This window comes from Anser cygnoides, chromosome 4 (assembly GCF_040182565.1).
Source record: "Anser cygnoides isolate HZ-2024a breed goose chromosome 4, Taihu_goose_T2T_genome, whole genome shotgun sequence".
NCBI classification, from domain to species: Eukaryota; Metazoa; Chordata; class Aves; order Anseriformes; family Anatidae; genus Anser; species Anser cygnoides.
This window is the reverse complement of record NC_089876.1, coordinates 75442906-75465282: the sequence shown is the minus strand read 5'-3', so window position 1 is coordinate 75465282 and position 22377 is coordinate 75442906. Positions and strand designations below refer to the sequence as shown.

At 39.6% G+C, this 22377-nt stretch overlaps 1 long non-coding RNA gene across 3 annotated transcripts in view; it reads right to left on the bottom strand.

The window, feature by feature from the left end:
- LOC106045349 (uncharacterized) overlaps positions 1–22377 on the bottom strand; it is a 122727-nt gene that overhangs the window by 4840 nt on the left and 95510 nt on the right. For all 3 annotated transcript variants that reach the window (XR_010831287.1, XR_010831285.1, XR_010831286.1), the window contains exons 2-3: positions 543–640; positions 34–160 (exon numbers count right to left, since the gene is read on the bottom strand). This is a non-coding gene — a long non-coding RNA (uncharacterized lncRNA). The remainder of the gene's footprint in view (positions 1–33; positions 161–542; positions 641–22377) is intronic.

The window sequence follows — 22377 nt, the reverse complement described above, 5'->3', positions numbered from 1 at the left end:
ACAAAAGACAGAATTACTTAAATTGTGTCTTACCTTTAGTAAGGGTCATCTTCCCTGTCATTGTCTTCCCCACCCAAGCAAAGAGGTTCATTTATACCAGTCATGTATTTAATGGGCTCCTCTGCTGGCAAACACAAGTGTCAGAGAAATTTTACGTGTCCTAGAAACAACACAGGAAGGTAATTTTTAATCCAAGAGTCTAAATTTATTTTTGGATACTGATTTGCACTTCTGCCTTTAAAAAATCCTGCTAGAATTTGCAGAATCTTTCAGGAATGTTCCACCTCCAACTGCTTAATTGCAGAATTTAAATCAGCATAATTGCATGAAATATAGAAGAAAAAGCAGATCTGTTGTTTCTATTTTATACTGAGCACTAACAAATTGAGTAGACAAACAGCAAAGAAAATGTGAGGTGAACTTGGAACAGGTCATTTTGAACTAAACATTAAAATTCTTGTTTCTTTCAGTATAGCCTGACTATTTTTCCTACAACACCTCTCTGAAACATAAACACTTACAGTATATAGAGCCTGACTTACCAATGATCCAATAGATGTCAGTGGGAGCAGCTGAGGTGCAGCACTTGTGTAATATTATCCAATGTCCTCGTGTCACCATGTGGCGCAGGTCACCTTTCCTGAAAAATATAAAACCAGAAAACAGCCACTGAAGAACTGAAAAGACTTCAGAGATCAGCAGTAAGAACGTTGCAGGGATAGAAAACATTTGCAGGAAAAGAAATTCACAAGAAATAAGGAGATCTGGGCTTGGGTGTTAAGGGTTAACTGGCTATTTTGGGAAGAAAACTACTGTGAAGATGATGATGAAGTGCTATAATATAACAAGACAGAAAAGGTAACCATCATACAAGAATTTAAAATTCAGAGTGTTGGAAGGAAATGTTAGGTTATCACATTATTCCCATGCATAGTAAGCTAACATATTTCACCCGCTTAGCCCTTCTAAGTACAGACATGAACATATTCCTAAAGCACAATTTGTGCATGAGCTCAAATAGTATTTTCTTCAACGTCCTCTCAGTTGGAAGTCACCAAGAGAGGGGGTGGCTTGCTCCTTACTTAAACACATCTGGCTTGTCTCCAGTTGTTTTTATTTGGACTTTTTCTGCCAGATTAAGGGAACATCTAGTACCTCCTAGTTTCTCCTCATCAAGGTACTTCTGCACTGAAAGCTACTCGCTTCTCAATCTTCTTAACGGTCTTTGTAATGCAGTCCTTTTTGCTGAAAGGACATATTAGCATGAAGGAATAGCTAAAGAGAGGTAGCAGGAGCTTTTGACATCTGTACAGAGGATACTGGAGGCTTTTACATCTAGGAAAATCAGTGAGACTTTGGCATTTGGGATAAGCATGGTAACTGCTAAAACGATCAGCAGTTAAATACTTGTATCAGCATTGGTGACATTTAAACCTGTGCCTGTGGAGACACTTAGATACGCGCTGCACTTTAAAGCACATCAGAGCTAGAGCTGGTAGGAAAACCTGTGCAGATTAATTATTTTCTTTCATTACTTCCATTTGAAGGTAGAAGAAAGTTTTGATTGTGGACTTCTATGTTTCCTCAGCTCTAGATAAACATACATTTTATACTAATAAAGTGTTCATTACCTATGCTGCATCTGTTTTGCAAAAAATAATACTGCAACCTTGATACTTAGAAAATTTCTTCAGGTCATAGCAAGAACTGTAAACTTTGGGTCTCCCTGTCTAAGCTTCCATCTCAGAAATAATGTTATAGTTCTGAGGGTAACATCAACAATGAGAAATGGAGTATAATTTTCCTTCTTCTGTTTAGTATGAGGGTCAGAAAATATTTTATCTCTAGAAACAGTAGTTTTGGCTATCCCTGGGAATTTGAAGTTTCACTACTTTTTTATAGTTGTTATTTCTTATGTTTCAAAAATGTAGATACTAAATAAGGGATTTAGTCAAAGAGGAGACCTGGCACAAAATTCCTTTCAGTTAATTTTAACCATCTGAAAGTTAATGTCTCAGCAAAATTAGCCATACAGACAAGCCTTCCCCATGCTAGAGGCTGCTCCTGTAGATGTCTGTCTGCTGCTTGCCTCTCTTTCTCCACTGAGTAAAGGTAGAGCTTCAATGCTTATTTTACATCAGACCTATAGCTTTCAGAGGGGTAAAGGTATGGGTAAAGTAGACGAATTGTACACCTGGTACACAAAAGGGAGGGAGGTTTAAGCAGCATATGGAGGACAGCAGGAAAGAAGAGAGGGTCAAATACTAAGAAAAATATTTGGAGATCTAGAGCCAAGGACCGAGCAGGATCATTATGTTCCTTATTCCTAAAACAAAATGAAACACAGCACTGCCCTGCCTCACATGACAGTAGGTTTCAGCTTGTGGTCCACGAAACACCCATGTTAAGGGAGCTTAAGCCAGAAAGCATGCCTGTTGCCAGCAGTAGAAAAAAAAATATTAGTTTACAAATTAAAAAGAGGATAGAAATACACTGAGCTAAAACAAGAGTGAAAAATCTCATACTCTTTGTAAATATGAGCCTGTTACAGGCTCTGGGAAGTTATTCTACGTTTTCAGTGGGAACAAGAACCAAACTGCAGGTATCAGAAGATACACACCCTGCAGATCCTAGCAAGCTGATGCAAGCAAGTCCTTCGGTGTGTCCTCCCAGAAAGGCAGGATGGCTGGTTCTGCAGCTGTATGCTTCCACCTCTAACAATAATGCTTTAAAGCATATCTTGCCATTACACTCGACATCATTTCTGCTAACTGCAGAAACTCTGATTATCTGCTGTTCCCATCCCATGAAAAACCAAGGACTTTGGTATACTGGGATTACAAACTGCTCCTAAAGCAACGTGGTAATTTAAATTCCATTTCTCAGATAGGCAAGGCAAACAAGCAGGAGATGGACCTTCCAGTTAGTTGTTTTTTCCTTAAATAAATGATGCATGACAGTCATATGCTAAACTCATTTTTCAATCTCATTTTCTAATCTATTGCCTGGAAAATGCAGCAACCTAACCCTGGACAATGGAAGGGCGACTCCGGGGCTGTGAATTAAAAACAGGCTGCTAGGGGGAGCGAGGACAGGTGCAGGCTTTGGCCAGCTACAGCGGCGGAGCTGATTGTGAGAAGGGTCTAGACAGGACCATTAATTAGGACAGGGTAAGAACAGGGTGCTTTGTCACGCCAATTTTAAACCCTGTGACCTTACACCTGAAGCACCCTGGTGCAAGTCCAGCCGCCACCAGGGGAATCCAGCTTGTCCTGATGATGTGATGGTAAAACGCTCTACACGCACGGTGGTTGGTGGTCTTGGACCCCTTCCCGGAGAAGGAGAGTTCCCAGCTCCGCTCAGCTTTGGTCCAACTGGCAATCCTCGTTTTGTTCTAACGAGGCCCACGGTGGATATAAGTTAGAGAGACGCATTCTTTCTTTCCTTCTGACAGGTGCCTCTCCAAGGAGCTGCTCTGCATACCAGAGTTAGGCCGCAGGCGCCGCTGAGTGAGGTGGCACGGCCCAGCAGTGGCACGGCCCACGAGGAGGGGTCTCCTCAGGAAAGGAAGGGGCTGTGTGCTCCCACACTCCTATCAAAACCCCCCAAAAATCTGGGAACAGAGCGTGTCCATGCTCAGCAAGGCAACGTGATCTTGTTCACAGCCATCACACACAGCCCTCAGGTAGATGTGATGGGCCTGCAGGCCCGTTGACACCTCCTGGGGGCAGAAGAGCTCAGGCCTGCGCCTGCCACATTTACATGAGGTTGTGCATCTGCAGGTGTCTCCCTGCTCAGACAAAGGGATGACCCTGAGGGTGCCGAACCCATACGGGTGTCACCCTGCATGAGTTCAGGGACGCTGGGCAGCCTGGGGCCTGTTAGCTGATGCCACAACACCTACTTGGTGCCGTGCATGCCAGGCTGGTTTGTATGGTCACTAAGAGACATTCATCTACCGGCTCAGGGAAAGAATGTAAGCCAAAATAAGCTTTGTAAAACAGGAACTCATTAAACTATATGGAATATAACGAGGTCTAAAGGAAGCCAGTACTTGCTACCCATAAATTCAGTGAATGCTATACAGCTTTTGACCATAAAGTGATGCCAGTCTTTAAAAACTCAAGTTGGACACTGAGTACATTGACACTGAAGACACTGACATCTCTTGTATATGACTGTCATTTTTCCCCCCTTCTAAGTAGAATAAAAACTTCACTCCTTCCTCCCTCACTTCTTAATGTTATCAGCCTTTTCTGTACTAGCAAAAACCATTAGAAACTAAGAAGTCTCACCAAAACAATCACTTCACTCTTTCCTCTAAAGGGGCAAGATTTCTCCCCAGGGTAAGCTTTTCTGCATATTTTTCTTTGGAATTGCTATATTTTAGTTTTTGGAAAGCTGCTTTGCCTCGGGACAGTTTTCTTCCCAGTGTTTGGTTATTTTGTGGTTGAAAGAGAAGGGGCCCAGACTTGTGAACCAGGAAGGTTGTAGCCAGGGTGGAAGGGCCTTTCGGGTGTTTCCTAGAAAATCACACTGCATCCGCCTACCTACCGGCTTTCGTTTGCTGGTATTTACTGACTGAGCCTGGAGCTCTGGAACAAAGCTGGACCCAGCTCTGCATGGACAGTAATGGGAGACTGAGCTTTTAAGTAGGGAAAGACAGTCACTTTAACATAATATACAAAAATAAAATAAAATGATATATATATATAGAGAGAGAATTCTGTTACTTAGCAGTTCTCAGGCAATGCCTGAGATAATCTGCCATAATCTAAAAATACATATCCAACAAATAAATATCTGTATTTAGCACTTAAAAAATCTTAAACTTCTAAATGAATTAAACTTTATATACCAAATGTCAAGGGCTAGATTTCTACTCTAGTTTTCCCTATACATGCAGTAAGTTGAACTAATCTTGACGTATCTGAATGAGATCATATTAAAATGACTATAATGATCTAATTGAATTTACAATTCTAGGAAAATAAACAGTATTTTTAAACAGATCCTTTACGCTCAAAAGGCTCAGGCTTTCTCACTCAAGCTGTGAGAACAGCTTCTCGAGGGCTTAGAGAAGGAAAGCCCAATTCCCTGCCTTGCAGCGTGAAAACCAGGCACTTGGACAACACAATGTCAAAGGAAACCTGTGTCCTGCAGAGACGGTCTACTCTAATCCAAGCTTGTATCACTCTCACCTCACAGTCCCTTCACCTCTGCTTTACTCCACAGCTGCCCTTCTTATCTTCCTCTCCTCCCCTTTTCTGTTTTCCACAACTCTCCCCTTTTCCTTGTCTAATCCCTAAATAACAATTCCCTGCCAAAAATGGAGTATTAGCATATCGTTTATCATCACAACATTGATAGCTATGTTCTACCCCTCTCCCTTTCCTTTTCATTTTGTGTATTTACATAAAATCTCCTCAAGGCAGGGAGATTGTCTCTTACTGTATGTACCATTCGTATACTGTCCAGCAAAATCAGGCCTGGCATTGGTGGGTTTCTCATAAATAACACAAACAGTGAAACCTCTGCAAGAAGAAAGGCACAGAAACTTCCTCTCCACAGGCTTCTGGCAGAAATGAGATATTTTCTCAAGCTCAGCTCCTATAGAAAGTGCCCTGGTCTCACCACGTAGAAACTTTATACTGTTAGCCATTTGACTTAAATGGGATAGATGTCTATACACCTGGCACAGGCTGTAAGTCTTCACTCATGGCCTAATAAGATGCTTCCATTTCTAATGTTTCCTACTTTTTTTTTTATTTTTTTAAGCTTTGAATTTCTCCTTACTATTGAGATAGTACATCTACAATAGTTACTTACAAACCTAGAAAATAGAACATAACCCAGACATCCATTTTTCCCATATTCACACATTTTGTTGCTCAACAGCGCATTTAAACTGAATGACACCAAGATCTAGATAACCTTTGCAAAATAATTACAGCAATACCTCAGATGATTTCAGCTGTGTCAAGGATATGCTTATCCACATATACTTCTACAACAGAAACTTTAAAAACACCTTTTTTAAAGATATGTGGGGAAAAATCAAAGATTACCAGAATGCTACCGAGTTTTTGCCCCCAAAAGCATCAGAGTCTGCCAGAGAGTTGGAGAAATCTCTGGTTTTATGTTCAGTTGTTTGTAAGTCAAGGAAAGAAAGATGCACAATGAAAAATCAGACAGCATGAGAAGAGTACAGCATTCTGGAAACCTGGAAAACTTCCTTCAGTAAAGCTATTAAACAAACTCCCCGCAGTGTTTGTCAGGTTTTGTAATGTTCTTACCCACTGGACTTCTGAACGGGTACTTATGGCTTTCCAGGGCTTCCCCTAGCACCGACCACTGTTCTTCCACACGTTCTGATGCAGCAAAGACCGAGGTGCCTGGACCGGCAAGTCTCGGTGCAGATCCATCACTTGGTGACCGTGCCTTCCCTAAGTCATGGCCAAAACGTGCAAGAACCCTCTCCCACCAGACCCCTCAATCTGCCTGTTCAAGTCTTCTGGTTTCGTGGTTTACCCTGCTCTGGATGGTCTCTTTTACCCTCCTATGGACACAGTCCCTTTGTTATTACCTGCAAGAGCCACAAGCCCTGTGGGTTTTATTCTCTTGGCCTGGTTTCAAGTTTCAGTGCTTCCCTTGCTTTTCGCCCTCCATGCGCTAATCAGGAGTTCCCCAGCGGGGTCCAGGATCTAGATGCCTGTTTAACTTCTGTCCTCAGCATTTCAAAGTCATTAGTCAGGGCCTGGATTGTGGCCATCAGAATACGGCTATTGTAAGGCAAACAGTTACTCCCATATTTTCTTCACCCCCTGCATCTGGAAGACAAATAATGAGTCCCCCGGTGTATTGCTTATTCTCATCCCATATTAATTTTAGTTATAGTGATAAGCTAATAGCTGCTTCCTGGCTATTAGGTAGAGTACAGAGAGGTACCACAATGCATGAAGGATATACCCTGAGACGGGAGGATGGTAGGACCTGTGCCTTTGCACACTTCAACATATTCTGAATTTTCTCTCCAAATAAGAAGCCTGCTCCTTGTCACTGTAATGAGTTACCCATTACAGTTTGTATTACCCGTAAAACAAATACTTGATCGAGGCCAAATCATTGTCAGTGCAAACTTCTGAGAGTAAAAACTCATTAAATCCCCAGGTGATCGTGCCTTTAGCTGCATTGCTATAAATACACGTCTATGCTGCTAAGTAGCCCAACTGTTAAACTCATCTGCAAGTACCATGCCTTCAGCTCATCGCTGCTAATTCATTCAGGCTCTTCTTCATTTTAGATAATCTCAGGTTTCTTCTCCCATGGGTGAGGAAATACTCAGTTTACTAACTCCCAGTTTGTGGGAAGGACAGAAGACAACATGAGCCTGTAGAAGACAGACAGCCAGAGAAAGCTTGAAGACAACCTGCAGCTCTCCTGTCAGTCTCAGGCTTGAGATACTGGGGTCTACTGATTTGCTTATATTTGTTTTCAGCAGCAGCTCTTTCCTACAGGGTCTGTCATATTGTCTGATCATTATCACATCACTTTGCTTTTATATATGTAAATTGTAATGTTTTCCTTAATTTTAACTTGTCCCTTTGCTTACCACCATTACATTTTATTGCAGATCTGCTTTTTGCTCTGAATTGTGCTCACCTTCAGACTATATAAACTATACTATAGTTTAGTAAACTATAGACTATTCAAACTGCAAAAATTTTAATAAATATTCAACAAAGCTTTAGGCTGTCTTGTATTCATATCTGTTTACCTAGCTCACCCACCCACCTTAGAGGCATGTCAATTCCTTGCATTTTGTCAGTGTAATAGCCAAGTTCTGGTGCACATTAATGGTTATCATCATTCCAAAAACCAGTGAACATGTGAAAATGGAGACAGATGCTTTTCTAATAACAGTAACAGAGAAGACAAATTTACAGACTAGAACTATTTGTTTCCGTTATTGACAATGATGTAGCAGATCATGTATCTTCTGCCATATGGTACAAAGAAATGCCTCCTTCCTTGCTCTATGATAAAGGATATGGCAGTAACCCAAGTGGTCAAGGAAAGACCAGTGAAGGAATTGTGCAGGAAAGAGAAGATATCACAGCACGAAGATAAAATTATTAGAATAAGATGAGAGTAATTTCATTAGGAAAGAAAGACAAGACAGACGTAAAGAAAACCACTAGGAAAATAAAACTTCTCTAAGGCAAAAAGGGGTGTGTCTGCAGCCTTCACACGCACATACATCATGTAGTCTGGATCAGGAGCAAGCTTTTGATGCACTTACCATGCTTCAGTTCACATCCAAAACAACCTCGGAGAAGTGCATAAGCTGGACTCCTTTTGGATGGAACTGGAGCAGCAGATGTGCCCCAAATGCTAATAGAAGCAAATTAGAGCTTACCTCTAAAATGGGGCCATCAGATCCTCAGCACCATTCTGTTCTACAGGTCAATTCCTACTGGATACACTACTTGGCAGTGCAGAAAGAAACAGAGATGAGAGAAACCTTGCAAGGGACTAAGATCAAATTCAGTTCAGTTCATATCAGTTACCCAAGAGGCACTCTTCATTTTCACTGTTTCAAGGATGAATACATGTCCACAAAGGAAGCACACCTTTTCATGAAGCCAAAGAAAATACCAGTATGCACTTAAGTATGATGTAGATGTTCAGTTATTTCATTGAACAAAATATGTGTACTAAATTTTTCTGAACTAAACCTCCTAAGCAGCAATTCAGAACTGTGTATTGCACTTTGGTTACCCATTAAAAACAGATCTTTTTTTGGTTTTATGCTTACATTGTTTTCAATGTTTAAGTTTTGTCATCTACTTGAAAAGAAAAACAAAAGCAAAATGCTATAGAGAGTGAAATCCTAGCTCTATTGAAGTAAGTGGGAGTTTTGCCACTGACTTTAATGGGGTCAGGACTTCACCCAGAGCGTTTGTACTAAATGACTTTGAAATAAATGGGCAGAAATTTCATGCACTACATTTAACAGTGTTTTGTTGAAATTATTATGGCAGCAGTATTGACCACTGAAAGGAACACACATTGTTCTGCTAAGAGAGCTATGTTATTTCAAGAAGTACTGAGGCACTGCATCCTTTCATCATCACTGAGTTCTTACGTATTTTCATCGTACCTCATTATTAGGGACTAAATTTCTTCTTTCATCTCATACATTCTGGGTCTTTGTTCTTGAGCTTGTCTAGATTAGCCGATGTTTTTTTCCCAATCAAGTGCCCCAAAAGGAATACATCGAAGAAAGAGAGCTGTCATACATAGGATCAGACCTTATGACATCAAATGGTATTTTTGACTATATCTGTCTCTATTATAAAAGTTATAAATCATAAAAATCTTTGGATCTTGTTTCATGCCAATATACCATGCTAAAGATTTCCTTTGATTGTAATGGGCGTAGATTCTATTTTAGAATAATATTTCCTTATGGACAACATGTTCATTTTCATTATGACTTGACACTGTGAGTTGCTTTTGTAGAAAGTCAAAGAAAAAAAATATAATAGGAGCAGAGAAACATAACTATATCTAGCATTACACCAAGATGCAAGATAAAGATTTATGCCTTGAAACACTGAAATTGAAAAACTACTGTCACATCTCATTCACCAGACAAGCATGCAAGAAAACCAAAGAAATAGGAGCATCACACCACAGATGAAAACATTTTTACTGGGAAAGTTTTGCACAGAAGAAAGTTGCTTCAAGGAGATTTGAATGACACAAAGACAGCTCCTTGGTCTTTGAGAAAATGAAAGTGCTGGGAATCTCATGTGATGGCACAGTATAGTTGTTAATCTACTAAAGAGAGAAAACAAATCAGAAAAATTACCGAGGAAGGCCAGCAAGGAAGAGTGAGTAAGTACTCCCTAGAGATGTGAGACCTCCAGCCCCTTGAAGTTGACAGGAGATTAAATTAATCTCTGTGCAACTGTAGCATAGACTAAAGCCCAGTAATTTATACACCATGGCATTAGGTCAACAGAAATATTGCCCATAGCTTCAGTGCCACCAGGATTTCCGCTTGTGTCTATGCATTTACAAGCCCAACAATAAATTTAGCCTTAGTGGTAAACTGATCCATCCACGCTAGCAAACATTATCCCCAATTAAACCTGATACTGAGCTCTGCTGATTTACTATGCGTGTATGGATCCACCAGTTTCAGACTCAAACCTCTGGCTCAGAAATATCAGAGGAATCCACACTTCCTACAAGCTTCTACAGCAAGCGCTTACACATTAGGAAGCTGGGCTCCTGACAGTCCTGGGAGCAAGCTCAGCCCTTAATTCAGGTGGTCTGAGTCATCTCCTGGCAGGTCCCCCGGCTCTGCAGGAAGCACTGGCACCGAGGCTCAACAGCCCCTCCGCCGCATCCTCCAGACAGCCACAGAGGCAGGAGAGCATCATGCGGGTCCTCAGGTTTTGCTGAATGCCTTCGCTTTTCCTCTGAAGATTACTTTCTCACACTCACACCATAAAATTAAAACACATTATTGAAGAAACCTACATAAATTAATTTAATATGGAAGAGAACTGAAGTCAGCGCTCAACTGTAAGCTTTGAGCGTTACGTAGTTTATGCACTGAGCACAGAACAACTCTGGCACAAGTGTTTCATTGGATTTCCTCCCCTAAGGAGCAGATTCACTCTCTCTCTACTCGTCCCCCAACGGATGTAGCAATGAAATAAACTATCCCCGGCCAGAAAATGCAGATGTGCTGCTCTGCGTGCTATTGACACCCAACGCCGCGTCCACCGAGAACAGAGCCAGAAGTGTCCACCACACCCAAGCCATCTCTGAAGAATTAGACAGCTATGCCCTTCCTCCAGCAAACAGAGCATGTAAGAATACTAGGTTTTATTTACTGCTTTCTCTGTTTTCTCCTTTCTTCCCTAACAGCCTCTTTACCTGAATGAAGCCTCCACTGAATACTGTTTCTAGTGAAAAATACTCTCAGAGACACTTAACATCTTTTCCAAGTATTATGCTTTGGCTACTGCATAGTCCATCTTCTGTTTCACACACTGCTTAGCCTAGAGTAAGCAAAAACCAACAGCGGTTGTGGGGAAAGGAATGCTAAATAGTAATAATAATAATAATAAAGGAAGGAGTGACTTCCAGAAAGAAAAAAAAAAAAACTGTTTCATGAAGTACAAGTCCAGCTCCCTCTTCCTCCCTGCCTGCCTCTATCTCACAGGCATACATTGTTTTTTGGGTAAATTGCAAGGCTTTACACAGAATAAAGAACAGTTATTCTTACTGACAGTACTATCTGGAGCCAGTAACTGGGAGTACCTGGGGTCAGGGCCTTTGGGAAAAGGCCAGCAGGATTCCAAGGTACTTTTTCTTTCAGCACTAAGCAATCCACAGGGAGTCAGAATTTATCATTATACTGGGCTCATGCTTGAACCCCTCAACTTTTTCTTCCAAGAACTTTGGTCCATGTATAAATACAGACTAAACATACTCTTACATGCTGAAAAGCTTGGCTTTTGCTTTTGCCACAGGCATTCAAATACAGTCATAAGAGAATGAACATGAGTAAATATGTACGGACATATGAGCAAGAGTATATAAGACACACATTATGCTCTAAGAAAATAAAATTTTCTCTATGTGTAATAGAGCATGAACCTGATTTTACTGAAAAGTTTTATTTGCACATTTGATATATGCATGCAGCATTATAAATTTAATCCAAGTTTATTTATAAAATAATTATTCAGCCATAGGGCTCTGTGAAAATAGAAGTTATGGAGAGACAGGGAAAAATCAAAACTCCGTCCACAACTGTGCACGTGGTCAAAAAGCTAGAATTTACACACAAGCCTTCATTACTAATCAAATAACATAATAATGATGTTAACCTTTTGCTTTCCTTTTCACAGAAGAGCCACAGAACAGACAAAAGCTGAACATTTGCTAAAATAACCCAGAAAACAATTGCAACAACCCCATGACACACACGTTCCCTTGGTGTAAGGCATTCAGTTCTCCTTCAGCTGCCCCTCAGCTTTACCCTCCAACTTTTCTCCCCCCAAACAATAAAACTTTCTTCACTACTGAGTTGCTGGAAACATAGAAACACAAACAGCCAGCACATCCTTTCCCATTTTCAAAACGAAATTGATAGCCACCACCTCTCTCAACTTCTCCAGCACTCATTCTGAACCAAAGGCTGGCTGTTTACTTCTCCTTCGGCATGGGGCCAGGAAAGCACTTATGCATGCAGTTAACTAAGCACGTGAGCAGTCCCATCGATTTCCATGGGACTTCTCACAGGTTTGATGTTAACCAAGGGCAGAAGTGACTTGCTGGACCAGTGCCACTGACTGACAAGCCCTTACCACAGAGATGGAGTATTTTCAAGTATGATGTGCCTGTCCCACTTTGTGTGAATGGATACTTAAAGATAATCATCATCACAAGAAGCTATTTCAGGTATGGTAGAGGATGGAAGATTTTTGTTGGACAGAAGAGAAAACAATCATCTATCCATCCAAACTGGTACGACAGCCACTATCAGGTGTTGTTTCTGTGTTTCCTAGGACAACTGAAATAACATTATTGTGTTCCCACAGCAACGCAATGCATTATGTCATGATGTGAAATACATTCACAGTACGCAAAGAGAAAAAGGTCTTATATATAGTAACATAACAGATGAAAGATTCCTATCCAGCTCAAGAACAGTTTTTTCTCCCAGTAACCTGCATATTACATCAGTCCAGAATTTATACTGGTCTGTCCCTGCGCAGTGCACTCTCACAGATCTACTTCATGTCAATGAAGCAACCCACGATTTGGTGGGTTTTGAGCACAGGTCCTTTGCATTGTATGATTAATCACAGGTATGAGCCAGAAACTGCCTTCTTCCTCTGCTTGCACATGTTGCTTGGAAATGTTTTTCTGACCTGCTCACTACTTGTTATTTGATAAATACGTAGTACTACAAAACGGACAGGAAAATGGGCCTGAAATTGAAGGTCCATTGGCGTTCCCCTTCTAGGACCAAGGAACCTTGAAGAAATTTATTTGGAGAAAGCACTATTGATTTCATTTCAGAAAAAAAAAAAAAATCAAAGGAAAACTGTTTAAGTTAGACTTTCTAATCATTGTTTTTTTCCTAAAGACTCCTTCATTGAAACTACTTCCTACTTCTCTTTCATGGAAAGTTTAATACAACATGAAACAATTCATTCTTCCTGCATAAGATCTTTCCAGCATATAGGTGCCAATCAGATGTTCTCTCCCATTTGGGATAACACATTTCTGATCTTGTCTTACCACCCCACTAACTTCCATCAGTGTGTTTCAGCCAGATCCTGACAGCACCAACCAGGCAGCACTGCACCACGGTCCTTCATGATCTGCAGCTTGGCAGACCAGGTACCTGAGAAGTGCCACCGGCTCAAATGTGACCTCCACTACAAACAGCTTTTTGGGAACACAAAGCACTAATGCAGAACAACAATATTCCTTCTCCTGAGCTATGATTTTAACTGGCTCTTGTTTTCAAAGTCTGCTCTGTTCTCTGGTTTTGGTACAAGTCTAAAGAACCTTCCACATCATTCAAGGAGAAATTAGGGTTTTGTTTTAAATAAATTACATTGACAAAAAGGAAACAATTCTGCAACTCCAGCTGTGGACAAGTGTGTCAACATAGCAGCAAACGGTTGCAGAAGAAAGACATTTCCATGTTCATGCCACCAGAAATGATTCTGCCCTTAACCATGCTGAAAAGTGCATTTGTTCCAAAAGCTGTCATACGCATTGCTCTCTGCAGTCTGGTACTCTGCACAGTCTCAGCTAGCAGTGAGACAGGCAGCAAGCATGTAGGAAACACATGGATGTTCTCTGCCTGCTTCTTAGTGGATAGGCGTGTGGGACAGAGCTACCTTATGTCCTGGCTTTCCAGCATATAGCCTCTCACCACCCAGAAGACATCAGATGTTTGCTCAGGGTTTGCAGGTGTCTGGCAAGCTTGTCTGAAGTCCTGGCTCTTGGCTGTCAAATTCAGTCCTAAAGAAATCACCACTGCTTACGTATGGACCAACACTGCAGCTCAGGTACAGGTAACCTACACCAGGTGTGGTAAAGTTGATGCACCAAAATCAACCCCACACAGTGTGCACAGATTCAGTCCCAGGCTGGATTTGGTGGGCTCACCAGAGCCACCTTCTAGGACCGATTTACACTGCAAAGGCTGCGCCATGCACATGCAGTAAGTTTGATGTACGTCAGAGACACAAAGTTGGCTGTTCATGTCCCACGTACTGCAGGCACACACTTTTCTGTTCGTAAAGTCTGACAGAGATACAAAATCATCATACATCACAAACAATCACAACCAAAACCGCCACTCACTCAGCAAACCTCACAAAGTAACTGAAAGGGCTAGAAATGGAGAGAATGGCTTTCCCTACAAAATTGTGGAGGTGGGTGTTGGCTCCTGGAATTGGGCCAGCCACTCTCCCTCCAAAATCTAAGACCAGAAGAAACTGTGTTCAGTACTACCAGTCCACCTATGGGTCAATGTATGCTTCAACAGGACTTTATCAAGAGAGAGAGGCATGAAACCAAATTAACCTTCGCTTTCATGAATTCATAGCCAGCATCTTGCTGGAAGGAGTGAATTCTTCATAGCTGTGTTCTTCGTTTTACTGTAAAAAGTCAGCTTCAGTTTACAGCAAAACCAAAATAGAACTGGTGGGACAGTGTAGCAAAGGTTGCCTGGCTGACCTGTTTGAGAAATATAATTATTTCATTTTTGATGAGAAAAGAGAGATCAGGGTCACAGATACAAGTATTTACAAGTGCAAGCTATTATCTTAAGAACTCTAGGATTTAGCTAGGGAAAAATACATTTACTGGAATGAACACTGACAAGTAAAATATTTAATCCCCAAAGTTTTATTTCCCCCAAACATAAAATAATATTACTTTGAATGGTCCATAAATAACATTAATGGGGAGATTTTGAATGGGAAATCTCTAATGATATATGAGAGAAGACTTAAATAGGTTTAACTGGGCTCTTTCTCAAACTTGGCAACTCTGTTATAAACGGTTTTGGTTTTTTTTAAGCAACATTATAATCTGTTATCTGTTTGGATCAAGTCCTAAAGAAGCTTTTTGTTCCAAATTTGCAAGCGCCTCCAACGCAGAAGCAACTGCAGGAAAAAATATTTGTTACTGCACTTACAAGTTTAAATAAAAAGGTGTTTTCAGTGCTCTGTGCTGTGATGTGTGCTGTCTATATATGCCAATGGATGATTATGCTAAGCCTCATTTGTGCTTTAACATAATGTACGTAAAGGAAGGCTTTATAACAAAGTCATGTCTACAGAGCTTTTATCTGAATCTACTTCCAGAAGCCAAATGGATTAAATATTGTGTTGTTTTTTTTAAATTACTTTTCTAATGCAGTGCTACTCAAAAAAAGTTTGAGATGGGTAAGTACTATTAATTCCTTTTTTTTTTTTTGTAAGTTAAAGGAGAAGCAGAAAAATGGACAAGTTATCTGTCCAAATTTGCATAGGAATGTTTTTTCCCCAGTTGTGGCCTTTCTAGTCCTCAACTTTATGCCTCAAGCAAAAGTAGCAATACTGGAACATAAACCACAGGTCAAAATTTAAGCTCATGTAAACTGACAATATTCCCCAACATGCTAAACTTAAGCAAAAGAAAAATTCCACTAATGATGAGTCATTGATACAGATTCAGTTTGGGACTGGAAACAGGAATAAAATTATTGGTGGGGTGAGAAAAGAGAGAGAACCTCTCTTTTAAAAAACATGCGTGGGATTTAAGAGATAAAGACTTTAGCCACTCATTTTCACAGCAACGTTGTGCATTCCTCTGCATGCTGAACAATTTTGAACTCAATAAAACAACTATTAACTTTACTGACCTGTGATATATGTATGCTGCAGCTTCCCCGTTCAAGATATAAAATTGTATCCAACGTAATTTAGACAATTCAGGAAAAGCATGTACACCATAAGTAACAAATCCAAATCCATCTAACTCTCAAACATTTAAGCATATACCACAAAAAGAATTGTTCGAGAGTGTAATTATGGGGGGAAATATTGGTTACATATAACTAAAAATAACAAATTACCGAAATTGCTTATATTTGTACTTAGCATGAATTATTTAAAATGTCAAATGCCAGATTTTACTTTGTCAACCATTATGATGCCTTAGGTCAGCATTAGTAAAAAACACTGTTAAAGAAAATTCATTGAAATTACTGGTCCGCTATAAAAGTTTTCAGTTACCTAGATTTTAGAAGAAATATTTTATAAATATTTCAACACCGTGAATACAAATTAAGAAATAATCCCCAAGCAGCAATTCCTTTGCTTCCCCTTCCTATAACTTACATTTTCAGAGCTGATTTTCTTTATATTTGTAGCAAATTTCGTACCCAAATGTCTTTTCTCCAAAAAGGACTTACATTTTCTGAATGGCTTCTACAGCGTGACTCTCCAAATTGAGCACTCTGTTCACTTTATGAGTGTGTGTGTTTGTGTGTGTTAATAGCAGTTTTTACATATGAAACCCAGAAGGATACGAGCAGTTGTAATATATCCATGGCAAATGTGCAGTTAAGGAAGATGTTGATTTAAGAATGCCTGAGAATACAAGTCTATCCATAGTGACTTTTAAAAAGAAAGTGATAAAAATCTGTACAGAAATAACCCTTACATTTTGGGGTTTTATTCAATACACTTTGTAGCCTAAGATTTTTTTTTAAATGCCGAGATTTTGCTTAACATTTGCAGGTCTGAAGGTCTTATATTTGACTTGATATTGTTCTGAAATTAATACAAAACGGTAATTGTGGGAAGTTAAATACAGAAAATCTTACATCCAGGAAAATGAGCATCTTTAAAGAGCAGACTGCTTGTTCTCTATTATTTTTATCAAGTTTCTCATAATAGGAAGATTTTCGGGGAGTAAATAACAGTCATGATGTAATAAACTTATAGAACACATATATGTAAACTAGTTAAAATCTCTTCCTATGGATCATATTTTCCATGAGATATAGGAATAAAGGATTTTGGAGCAATATTTCTGACTGCTCAAAATTATACTAAACTGAAGTACATGCATTTAGTGCAACTAAGCATGGACATTATATTAAGGACATAATTACTCCTTTCAAAATACTAGGAATAAGGTATATATCTATAATTTGACTGTTTGCACAATCAAAAATACAGTATTCCTATACAAATCAAACTCCCGTGTAACATATTCTGTAACAAGAATCAGACTAACCAGCTCAAACCAGATCTACTTGTACTTTTATTGTAAAGACCTTTTCTCTCTCTCAGTCAATAACATTTATTCTTTTTCTATTTCAGCGTAATTCATCATCTACAGAATATTTACAAGACAGATAAGCTACATTCTGTCACTGACTGGGAGATCCAGAACTTTATTTGGCGGATCTGTTTCTCCAGATGCCTGCACTCATAAAAACTAAGATTTTTTCCTCTGAACAGTTACCTTGGTATATGATCAGCATGAAAAAAGAATCCAAAGCCACTGTCTGAACAAAATCTTACAGGCTATTACTGCTGCTGCTTTTTCTCATATCATGAACTAAACTTTGCAAGGTTTGTTGTTTTCTAACAGTCACTATAAAACGAAGTACCTTCAGCATAACTTTTTTTATTTTCTGTGCAGAATGGAAGAAAGTGAAAAAAATATATTGGACCTTAATTACAACTGTTAGGTGTCATATACAATTTCATATTCATATATTATCTTCACTACACAAGATTTCCTATAATTGGAACACTAATGACTAAAACAGTCTTAACAGCCCTCCCCAAAACCAAAAACATTTCTCAGAAGCTAAGTTTAAGGTATTGGAAGTGCGTAATATAAATCTAATAAAAAGAAACTCTTTCTATGCAAGTTTTAAATATTCTTGTAACTTTTCAATCTACTTTTCACTTTAATTTTCACAAAGTTTGTGTATTTTCTGTGATTTCATCAGAGCTCTTCTATTGACCTTGCTGTATGCAATGGCTGCTTTGCTTTCAGTTAAGAAAAAGAATTAAGCATTCACTGAAAATTTACATCTCTACATCAAAAATGCAGGCCTCCCCTACAAAAAAAGGTATCTGCAAAGCTACTCAGGTAAACTGATGTAGAGGGGGAATTATATATGGCAATGCTGAGCAGAATATTTGAAAGGAAATTAGTGAGCATGAGGTTGTACATTTTTGGACAGGGAATGAAGAGCGCAGAAAGAACGCGTGTGCATGGAGAAAGAGAGCAATTAGGCACACGATGGTGAATGAAAAAGCCATAAAGATGAGGAAGAAAGCCACCTGTTGTATTTCTACTTCAGTCAAGGAGACTATGCATCCTATGGTCGTTTTAAATCATCACTGTTGCTTCAAAAATCAACCTACTACATTAATATTCTCTCCTACTTAAGGCAACTTGTAACTTTTTTTTTCCCCCTTAACTGAAAAAAAAAAAATTCTAAAATTAAAGTGTTAATATGTTATACTCATGTTCTGGTATTTACATCTTCAGATCCTTCTACGGAAAATACTGAAGCAACTATTCCAGTGACCAGCACAGTACGCTCACTTTTATTTCCATTTCAATGAAAATAGTTAAACAAAAGCAAACTATGAAGAATTAGCTGGACACAACTTATGCCATTCAGACCTTCTTGAACCACACAGTCATTCCCTCACAAGCCCTATGAATGGTGTTTGTGAGACTACCCCACAATAAGAAGTGATACGATTAAAGCAGCTCCACATCCTTTCATAGAACAATGTCTTGCTTACAACTCTGTAAAAAGAAATACCACCAACCTTTGTATTAATTTATGGGACTTTGTTACAATCCTGACGTTAATACCTTGTTTTATGGAAAGTCCCATTAAAGTCACTTTTTGACAAGTAAAGAAAATTGCTCTGCCTGAGGAAAGATAGCAGCAAATCACTCTTAATCCTTCTCCCATTTCCAAGCCACCACAAAATGCTTGCCGAAGGCTCAGTTTTGCAATACCTTGAGTCTGACTCGGTCGGAGCTAAAGTCTACACAAGTGTACCCCTTACTTCAGTTAAGCTTTGGATAGCATCCTGTCACAAGATAAATTATTCACTAGGATCAGTACTTGGGAAACAGAGCTTTGTAGATGCTACAAAAAAAAAAAAAAAAGTGCAAAGGATTGAAATACTTTCAAGATGTCAGAAGTAAAATAAATGCAGCTTCAAACACTACGAAGATAGCGTTGATCAAATGTATTGTACAGACATAACCTTATTTTTGTGTGTTTGTTTTGATTAAATCAGAAATACCAATCTGGTATCCCAGAAGATTAAAGTTTCCTTACGTCTAACAATGGCAATAAATCATCCATATTTTTAGCACAGAAATGGTTTTAAAAAGTGTTGAGTTCCCTCTGCCTCGGTCACAGAAGTTCAGAATTTTCTTGCATTCAAATTAAGATCTTTGTCATTTCCAGCTTCCTTCAAGAATCTTTTCTCACAGGTCAGATTAAGATGTTTCTAGCGTGCCAGAATCATCATCTTTTTTTGTTTGTTTAAATGAGCATTCCTGTAGGAATTCTGTAAAATGTCAGAGTATAAAAAAGTTTATTTCTGTCCTTTGACTTAAGCAGGGCAGCCTGAAAATTCCTAGATTCAACCGCAACCAGCGATTCTCTTCCTGCAGGATTCCTGCTGCTCCTCTATTCCTTGATTTCACTTCAATTTTAAGCTGTTACAGACACAATTTTATAAACTGATATACCTTTAGAAATATTTTACGTGCATTTTATGCTTCAGAATATTTTATAGATTGAATCCTCCCCTTTTTCACTCTATCTCAGAAGTTTCTCACGTCTTCTTGCATATTAATTTTGTCTAGCTTTCCAAATGCATTTTCAAACTTTTTAATAAAAAGATAAAGAAAAAATCACAGTGAACTAGAATTTGACCTAACTCACACCCCACAAATTATGTGTAATGGCACCAGCATTACTGCAATGAGACCAATATGAGTTCAGCTGAATCAAAGTTGAACTCTTTGTATGCTTGGTTTAGCTACTCCGCTTGTTTTTGAAGATTTGCATGTTGGCTGATGGTTCAATACTTCACTGCTGACTTGTCTTTCAAGAGAAGCAAGGCTGACAATGCAGACCAACAAAGCCTTAGTGGCACAGGTCTGCTCAACCTGCTGATTTTTGCTACCAGTCACGGAGGTACAACATCATTATTCCAAACCTGGACTATTTGCCCCCCACTTGGAACCAAAGACTTCATTGTCTGGTCTAAAATGGTCAGCCCTTCAAGAGGTATTAGTCATAAAATGAAAAAGCGGAGAGGGGCTCACAGCACCCAGGTTTATACCCCAGTTTGGACTCGGGACCACGGATGCTCCTGTCGAGCTCTCTCTGCCAAATCACCTTGCCTCTGATAAGCACCGACGTCCTGGGTAAGTCTCCCTCTGCCAAGCAATAGAAGTCTTTCCAAGGACACTGACAAGCACTGGATCAGCCCATTCACAAGGAAAACTACTAAAATTGCTACAAACGTCCAAACTTCTACTTCTAAATGAAAGCACTCTAATTGAAGGTACATTTTCTGCCTTGCAAAGACTTGCTCAAACTTGTCTAAATCAGCACAGTCCTTGGCTCACACCATTTTAATAAGACCCATGTGTATTAAACCAGATTATATGACACATGTTAAGGTTCATGTTTGATATCAAATTAAGTATCCGGATGATTTATGGAAAAGAGTTCACCTCCCTTTCCCCCACGTGAGGTTTAAGACTAATCTTCAACCAGATCTTCCAACACTTTCTGCATTCAGGCCTTCCCCACTTGAAACCTACAATGTTGTTTTTATTATCACAAGAGACCGATACCCAGCCTAGCATCTGTTATTATTCCCTTGCCTTCTCTCCCTGGGAGAATGCATGAACCTAGCATATATCACTGTGATTACTGGATGCTGCTAAATTCCTAGAAGAAAGCAGCATTGCCTTCCTCTGCCTCGTAGAAGGATTTGATTGCACTATTACTCTGTGCACTAATGTGCTGCTTGGCTATAAAGGGAATTGTCGAGTAGTTCCTTTAAAAAAAACACATAGCAATAAAACCCCCACAAGTTCCATAAAGTAAACGAACACCCACCATTAGCTCTTACCCATAAGGATCAGCATGACAGCTGTATTGATAATGACAGACATTTGGCTGGAATCACTTTGGGAAGCAAAAGTGTGAGCTGCGCCTCCCCCTATCCACCAGGACGCTGTGCATTAGCATCTGTCACTGAAAGCAACGGCAGGTGATGCTATAGGTCACTCACCCCCTCTTGTCATTTCCACTGACAGAGAAGCTTCACAGATCACCAGGGACGTTATCAGAACCAATCTGCTCAGGCTGGAACAGGAACTCACTGCTTCGCCGGATAACCCTCAGACTGCCTGGTTTACTCTTTCCATGTAATTGGTGCTGTGCTTTGAAATGCACTTATCCGTTGTGACCCTAAAAACTCATTTCCATTCGTTCTTCCCTTGGACGTTGCAATAATCTACTTTCTAATGCCTTTAATAAGGGCTTCCCACTGTCAATTACACCCCATCCCTGCTCCCACTCCCTTACTTCTTTTTGCAACAAAAAAAAAGAATTGCGGTTCTTTATCTAAAAAAATAGAAATAAAATTATAACCTAAAAAAATCTGATCTTGTTTTAGCAACATATGCATCACTTTTGTGTACATGTTTGGTTTCCCACTGTTTAGCATTTTCTTTCAACATGGAAACCAGTCTGGCAAAAACCCTGAAATGCAACTCTCCTCCTTCCCTGGAGCACGGTATAAATGGGCACAGAGAGGTACATCATAAGCTCCCATAGGCAACAATCCTATCCAGAGCAAATATTTCAAGACAATGAATACATCTGAATATAAATACACTTTTGGGCTTTTGTGATGAATTTGAATTAACAGTAGACATGCACAGACCTGACATTAATTAGCCATGCGCCAGTAGTACAACAGACCTTGTCCTCAGCAGCTTTCAGCAAACCCAAGTCCTACTCATCTGAGCTGTTACAAGAGGTGTTCCAGTAAGATTTATTGCCCGAATAGCCATGCTGCACTAAAGTCTTGGTATTTACACAGGATTTCAGTATGTGTGTATCGCAAGGCTCATATCCCTCTTTTACAGATGGCTCTCCCAAAATAATTTCACAAGGGTCAAGTTGCCTGCATGCTGAGACCACTTGCTGTCCTGTAGACAAATATTCTTTTATTACTCTCCTCCACTCTA